The following is a 6,707-nucleotide window of genomic DNA, read 5'->3' on the forward strand; positions in this document are numbered from 1 at the left end:
GAGAAAAATGTGTGACTTTATTTCTTATCGTTTTTCAGTTCGACTGCGTTAAAAAGCAAAAAATAATTATTCTTTTTAGAGATCCTGTTATCCTCATATGCATTTATAATCAGTGAACAGATTTAAGAATCAAGTGCTTTGACTAGTGAGTTTTCCTAACACATTTTTTATTATTAATTAAAAACTGTTCTATATCACCAAAACGTTTGTTTTAATAATCCTGAGGACAAAAACAAATTTGCAAGTCGTTTTGATCGCCTGAATGATCCTATGTATTTCTGAGAAAAAATATACGGTCTGCGTTGAAATCAATTTTAGTTTTAACATTGCATAGGTTTCATTTAATTGGTATGTAATAAATTTACTTACAGTTATTGAAATCATATAATTAGTCTCCCATATCTAATTACAGACATGAACATACTGAATAACGAACAACGAAACTATCTGAAAAGAAATAGACTTAATGGGAATCTGCAGATAGGGATGCAAATTGAAACAAATAAAGCTGGAGGATTTTCGTTATCAGTTAAAGTTGATAAAATATGAGAAAAGGTGCTATATAAACCAGGACGATTGACAATGAATTATTTCCCCACAATACAAAAAAAAAATCAAAAGACAATTTCTCCGTGTGATAATCGCGAAGAGTAAAGGTATTTCAATTTATGCACGTTGCGAACGTACACAAAGCTAAGGTCAAAAGAGTTTCGTGCCTCTCAGGTTAAGGCATCTAAGATACAAACTTTTTCAGTACGTATTTTTCTCCAGGATTTTTTACAGTAGTTTCTCCTTCTGAAAATACCACTTCTGAAGATTCTTAAGATTTTCTCATCAGCGCTAAATGCCATCTGACTGTGGAGTTTCTAATGCGCGTGAGTATTCCTTTCGAAATTTCTTTCCAATCTTGTGAAGTATATAAATTGAGGGATGCTTCTAAGCTCAAACGCTTTTTCTCTTCTAGAAAATATTATTTTTACTTGTGTATTAACATTCCCTTTGATCAATTAATGTTTTGCAAGAAATTAAAGAAATTATTTATAATCTTTAATACTTTCTTGAGACTGGTTGATGTTGTTTAAATAAATAATCTAAATTTTATCCATTATAGTCTCAAAACCTTTTATTTTCTTTACAAGTCCGACGTTTCGGCCGATTCAGCCATCCTCAGGGACAATCTTATACAATTTTTTGACTAAATAATTTTAAAACACAACTTCATGCAGGCTATTCTGCCCAGGTCAATTCAACAATTTCTAATTAGTCAATTTTCACATTATAAAACAAAATTAAAATTCTTTATCACAGTTACTTTTTATTAAAATTTATCACTACAATTGTTTTAATGTATGAAGTTGTGTATTTTGATATGAAGTTGTGTTTTAAAACTATTTAGTTCAAAAATTGTATAATATTGTCCCTGAGGATGGCCGAATTGACCGAAACGTCGGACTGTTAATAAAATAAAAGGTTTTGAGACTATAATGGATAAAACTTAAATTATATATTTAAAATTTTGAAATTAGTTTGGAAACAAAAAATTGTAAGGAACTTAACTTTCGGAAAGTCGTCAGGTGAAATTAAATCGTTTTCTCCTTTTTTTTTTTTAGGTATGCCTAGTTTGTTTTCGATTCGTTCAATTTGAATTAAACTATATTGTTACAAATAGAACAATAAATGAGTAAAAGAAACTTTATTATACCTAATAAAAACTTGCTTAGTATTTTTTTGTTTTAAAATTAAATAAATAATTATTTATAAAAATAATAAATACATGGATTATTTTTATAAGATCCTCCATTAAGGATATATATAGCATTCAGCCCCAGAGTAAGAGTGTCAGTCAAGATTTCCCTGGGCCGTAGCGAAATAAATATTGACTGACACAGATGGCAATGGAACCTAATAATTATATCTATTTCTAAATGTAACAACATTTTAATCAGTGTTGGTAATATTTCGGATTTATTGCAATTTCTTCTTAACAAAAGTATTTAATTTATTATTTTTTTAATTTGTAAATATAAATTGACATAAATCTAAAATTAGTCGGAGGAGAGAGAGAGAGTGAGAGAGACTCAATTTGTTGAAAAGGTTGTGCGGGCCTACTAAATGGTGACTCAAATTTAATTAGTTAATTTTTGTTGTCAAAATTTTGAGTAATAAACACAAATATAGTAGTAAACTATTACATAAGTACTAAGAACTCTCGTTCTTACGAGTTCATTAATAATCGTTTCTTGACACAAGACTCTAATATTTAAAAACAAATGTTGACTTGCCAATAAATGGAGCGCTTATCTTAAGACCTAGTTGCTCTACAATAAACCATTGTTATCTTATTACTAAATAGTTTTTTAAAAAAATAGCTATATTAAAGCAACCATTGCTCGATGTTATATTACTGAAGTGTTCACAGAGCTTGAAATAATTTGTTAGTCGAATAAAATGTTCCCGCTTGAGAAACACGCATGGATGACAAAGCCTTGTCTGTATTTTCTAACTAACCAAAAGCCTTGACATAATCCGAATTTTAATTACAACAGAGGCGAAGGTATATTTCGATAAGATAATCTACCTCCATGTGGGAAACAACACCTAATTTGTACACTAACTACTTGTCATCGGCTAATGAAAAGTAATTGGCTTAATTTCCACCAAGCCTCTTAATGATCTTTTTCCAACATGGCGTGGAAAGCTGAGAAGGAAAGCGTTCTTACGGTGAAGAGGTGTAATAGAGTTCAAGTTCACAAGGAAAGTAAAACTGCTCATTCACTAATGACTCACTCATCTAGCTTTTGCCGCATCATCATACTCCTGACTTGTTCGGATTCGTTGCATTGAACAATCGGTTTTATCCTTATTTTCAAGTTCATTTCATCTTAATTGATGATGGATATTTTATATTTGATGGGTTATTGTAATTATAGATTAGTTTTTCATAAATATAAATATAGTATGTTGCTAGAATGACGTGAATAATTTATTTTGTGTTCTAGCGATAAAGGCTTTCGACTATCATTAAAATTTCTTAAAGTAAAATTTTATGTGAATAGAATTATAAAATTACAATATTTTATGTTTGATTAAGAAAAATAATAGACCGGTATAAAAACATCCTAAATATTGAATGATACCAACTTAAATAAAAACTGTCGTGATGCGCGTATCAGACTACAGTGTACTCGCTAATCTGGACCATTCGATAAACTGAACCACCCAGTCATAAAAAATATGATTATATGCATATATTACACAACTACCTATGTACACCCGTTCATATATACCTTGCGTTATGAGCCTCAAATAATCTAGTTTAAAATACAACTATTTTTAATGATGAGAAGATAGTTTCTAGCCTTCTTAAGGGCTAAGAACAATGATCAATAAAGCAACCAATGAATACAAAAAAAAAAAATAAAAAGGGGAAAATATTTTTATTATTATTTTGTATTCATTTGTTGTTATCTTGCTCTTTGTTCTTAGCCCCGATAAAGGCTAAAAACTCTTGTTTGAAGAAACAACTTATTTGTGTTATTTATCGACTGCACCCCCACCTTCTTCTCCTCATATAACTATTTTTATTGAAAATAAAATCCAAGCTATGCATAAAAAAATAAAATTTGTTTTTATTTTCTGATTTTTTTCATTGGTGGATATAATTAACCTTTTCATTAAATTAATCTTTAATGCAAAAGTGTATTGTTAATACAATGGTAGTTCACACTATGTCCAAGCAAAAATATTGTATTCCAAGAAATATTTTATCAGAAGGAAAACTCTCCACCACCGTGGGTATTTTTAAGTAACAAAGATGATTTGATTTCAGATTGTATCACAAAAAAATAGCCTAAAAAATATTAATTAATATAAAAATATTTGCTCTCAGAATACCTTAGGAAGTGTATTTCCGTAGAAAATATAGATTCAAAATTTTTCACGATCACCATATTAGATTTCAAATAATCTTGTTACTTTTCTTTGTTCATTTGCCGTTTGGGATATACTATGAGTTAGAAGTCTATAGGAAAATTTTCTATGGAAGATTGACGTGAAAACATGAAGAGCGTAAGTCTGTAATGTTTATACTATTAGTTTTTGTTGCACATTAAGTAATTCATAAATATCTTATTATGTTTAAAAATTATTATTTCTTGGTTTCATGATAACTTCAGTCATGAATGTTAGGTGTAGGTCTTTTTGAAATGATTTGTTTGTGATGTAGAAGAGACAGAGTGTGATATATCCTTGGAATTATGATTGAAGCTTTTGAATGATCAGTGTATGTACTTTTTTGCAAGAGCCCAACACCTGAGTGACGTACGACCGCATTTCTCGGCCTATTTCAAAGTAGGAATCACAAGACGACAGAGAACATTTGAATAAATTTTATTCTGAAATTACAAACGAGAAATTTAATAATTAAAACAAATCATATTGATTTTTAAACACCAGAAAGAAAACTAGTTTCAATCTACTTAGTGTAAAGTGGTATACCATTTTCTCGTGATTTATACGAATTATAAAGTAATTTTAAAAATTCCAGAATGATATACGACCTTGTATATCTGGCTGACGTGACTTAAAATAATAATAAGGGTTAGCGAACCTAGATACTAGGAGTCGATTTTATAGTTGCCCAACAAAACACCCAGTTAACCCATAACTTGGAGACCGGTCTTCCCATTTACTTCTCGGTCTCTCCTCATCCACGGCGGTCTGTTGTCAAATACACTTTTAGTTATTCATTCCTTAAACAAATGATAGTCCAAGTACAATCAATTTAAAACATTTTTTTTACCCAAACTGGGTCATGAACTTTTAAGTTATTTTGTGAGTAAGACTTTTCTAATGCGATCCCTATTCAGCACATAACATTAAGAACGAACATACTGTAAAAGTGCCTTTATTCAGATCACTAAGCTTATTCATTAATTTTAACCGATGAAATAAGATAAAAGGATAATAACGAATGGATGGAATATAAATAAAGTAATATAAACGTTAGAATAATTTCATTATGAGGCCCCTCACTTCTAAATATTTTCTAGTCGAATTCTCACAGAACGGACTCATAAATCCTCAGTTAAGTATCTCACCCTATACCTTTAAGCACTAACGATAGAAAAAGGTAGTATTTAATCTGAGATGTGTAACCAATACGTAAGGCAACTTATTAATTCATATTCTGTTTTCCTGTTTAAGGGGTCTGCGAAAAAATAAATAAATAAAATAATCATAAATGATAGAATGATCAGTAAAGTAACAGAGCAATAGATAATAAAAAATAGAATAATCAGTACTGTGGAGAAATAATTTTTCTAATAACCATCAATCCTAATATGATATAATAATATCCTTATCACCAACTGTATTACAATAGATCTAAATTTTCAATTCTATTAAACTTGGTTCTCTTCAAGCAAGCACTTTTTACCAATAAAATCTTCGTTTGTTTTTAAAAGAAAGAAGTGTATTTTTACGGTTCTATAGGTTAAGGTTGATCCAAAGGACACACATAACCGATTTCTTACCGGGGAAAATGTAATTTTTTACCGATAAGGGTAATTTTGCGGTAAATTAAAGATGAAATATTGAACTTATATACCAAAGTTCTGTAGCCTTTCGTTCGAATAAAACAACTAAAAGGGGCTGAGGATATATTCATTCTACTAACTTATTCAAATCATAATCAGTAACATTTGATGATAGAAAAATACGATAGTTTTGAAAAAAAAAATCATCTCTTCACATTTTAGTTAAAATAAATGACGAGTTAAATTTTTACGTACTATTTTAATAGATTACAGTAGCAACTAAAAACAGAATTTAAAACTTTACACCTACCAGAACATCTTACCACTTTATTTTTGGAGTCGATAAAATTTTCTAAAATTGAAAACCTAAATGAACTCTGTACGACCATTATTTTTAAAGGCCTAAAATTGTAAATTTCCTTAAAAACTAAACAAAAAAAATCAATTGTTCTTATTTTGTGAAATAACATCCGAAATATTTGTTCCTAATGAAAGTGCTTTTAGAATGCATTTAAAGTAAATTTAATCAACATTTATTTCTACTCATAAGAGAATTTTTAGCCTCTAGTTTCTCTCCAATTTACAACTAAGCAGATTAAAAATGTTATCTCTTGAATTCTGATTTTAATAATTTTTTATTATCACCTGTTTTTGAGACAAAACACTGAACAAAACATTGAACCTAAACAGTCTCTTATGTGCTAAGATGAATGCTAATCAAATATACTTCGGATTCGTTCTAAATTATTGTTCTAATAGAAAGGTATGTATTTGTGCAGAAGTCGTCCTTTCGTCGAAAGTTGCCAGCATCTATCTTAGTCCTGAATGTGGTAAGTTCTAATAGATATTTTAAAAAGGATAAAAAAAACTGAACTTTAGTCCGTGGTTAGCTGAGTATTGCTAGTGGCAGATTTTACTCATCTGTCAGCTCTTTCATTAACCGATTTTAGTGAATTTATTATATTCTTATACATAATTTTAATTATATTATGTCAAATTTATAGAGTCTATTAATGTTTTGCTCTCAGTGTAAATATAATTAGATAAGGTAGTAGAGGTGTAATAGAGTTCAAGTGTGAACAGATTTAAGAATCAAGTGCTTTGACTAGTGAGTTTTCCTAACACATTTTTTATTATTAATTTAAAACTGTTCTATATCACCAAAACGTT

At 29.2% G+C, this 6,707-nt stretch overlaps 1 protein-coding gene and 1 long non-coding RNA gene across 5 annotated transcripts in view; one reads left to right on the forward strand and one right to left on the reverse strand.

The window, feature by feature from the left end:
- The window catches only part of mol (dual oxidase maturation factor 1 mol), a 341,356-nt gene that overhangs the window by 108,293 nt on the left and 226,356 nt on the right, over positions 1 to 6,707 (reverse strand). The gene's annotated exons all lie outside the window — the stretch shown is intronic.
- The window catches only part of LOC106686287 (uncharacterized), a 13,569-nt gene continuing 13,074 nt past the window's right edge, over positions 6,213 to 6,707 (forward strand). For both annotated transcript variants that reach the window (XR_010843518.1, XR_010843519.1), the window contains exon 1: positions 6,213 to 6,367. This is a non-coding gene — a long non-coding RNA (uncharacterized lncRNA). The remainder of the gene's footprint in view (positions 6,368 to 6,707) is intronic.

This window comes from Halyomorpha halys, unplaced genomic scaffold (assembly GCF_000696795.3).
Source record: "Halyomorpha halys isolate HHAL.00 unplaced genomic scaffold, Hhal_1.1 Scaffold34.1, whole genome shotgun sequence".
In the NCBI taxonomy this organism is placed as follows: Eukaryota; Metazoa; Arthropoda; class Insecta; order Hemiptera; family Pentatomidae; genus Halyomorpha; species Halyomorpha halys.